The sequence below is a fragment of the Malurus melanocephalus genome, unplaced genomic scaffold (genome assembly GCF_030028575.1).
Source record: "Malurus melanocephalus ecotype Western Australia unplaced genomic scaffold, MMel_1.1 scaffold_2013, whole genome shotgun sequence".
NCBI classification, from domain to species: Eukaryota; Metazoa; Chordata; class Aves; order Passeriformes; family Maluridae; genus Malurus; species Malurus melanocephalus.
Genome location: NW_026625245.1, coordinates 7,513 through 8,805, shown reverse-complemented (window position 1 = coordinate 8,805; position 1,293 = coordinate 7,513).

Sequence of the window (1,293 nt, the reverse complement as noted above, 5' to 3'; positions counted from 1 at the left end):
CGGGGGACGGCGAAGGGCTCGTCTGAAATACCGACCGTTCAAGGAGGTGATGGGCAGCAGCCCGTGCGGGGCTCTGCTGCTGTCCCCGGGGTCGGGCTGGTGGGGCCCGGWGGGATGCGGGGGCTTTGTCCTGCCTCCCCCGGGCACCTCCCTGGCTGGGGAGCCCCAGGGCTTTGCACAGAAAAGGGATTTCTGAGCCTCCCTGCACGCCCCACGCCAGGCTGCTGGGGTGATCCTCCCTGTGCGAGGATGCCGCTCATCCCTGACAGGGAAGCACTGCAATGTCTGCTCAGCAGACCGAGCGTTTCCCTTCATCCTGCTCGTTCCTCAGGCAGAGCACCGGCGTGCCCGGTGTGGAGCTGCACGGAGCCGGGCTGTGTGCGATAGCATCCCTGCTGAATGCAGGATGGGGATGGATCCTGCCAGGTTCTGTTGTTTTCTGCACGCTCCAGGCTCTGCTGTTTTGTTTAAGAATGCTTGTTGTTTTAGTAGCAGAAAGGACATAATATCTGTCCACACGGCACGATTTATTGAGGGTTGGAATGATGCCAAACAGTCTGAATTGAGCTCCAGCAGCGCAGTGTGATTGCGGGCAGCAGGCTCACGCTTGCACACACACACACACACGTCTCACAGATACTGCCTGCTCCCTCTGCTGCTTGTTCCTCCCACTAGGGATGAGAACCATAGCGGCAAAAATGCCTTTTTCTTTGCTTGTTTGTTTTCTCATCCTTCCTTCCCCTCATCCCTAAGCACAGCCGTGTGGCACTGGGGTCCTGGGGCTCCTCTGCTGCTGCTGCTGCCTGTTGTGTACCTGCTCAGACGCTCTGCTGGTTGYTCACGGCTGCTGTGGAAACAGGAACAGGACTTCAGCAGCAACAGGAGGAGAGACATTTTTTTTCCAGGAGCTAAAAACAGCTCATTCTCCACAGACAGTTTTGCAGTTTAGCGGGGGTAGATGAATCCCTGCTTGGAGTTCACATTTGCCTCCACGTCGGCTGCCAAACCAGAAAAAGTGTTTCTTGATTCTGATTCGAGTTTAGCCCGGCTCTTGCAAAACCAAAATGGTAAAAAAATACAGGTGATGCTGGCAAGAGGTAGCCAGATGTGGAAAAGCTCAGTGCAAGCCCTGTGTGCTTTGTTTGTGACATTCAGAGGTGACCATGCACRGGTTTGGCCTCAAACCGAGCCCAGGTTTCAGCTGATCCCCCAAATGCTGCTGGGCTGGGTGAGGGCAGGGGGTCTGCGAGGATCTGCCCTTGTCAGGACAGCAAACCCAGCCCCTGCTGCTGC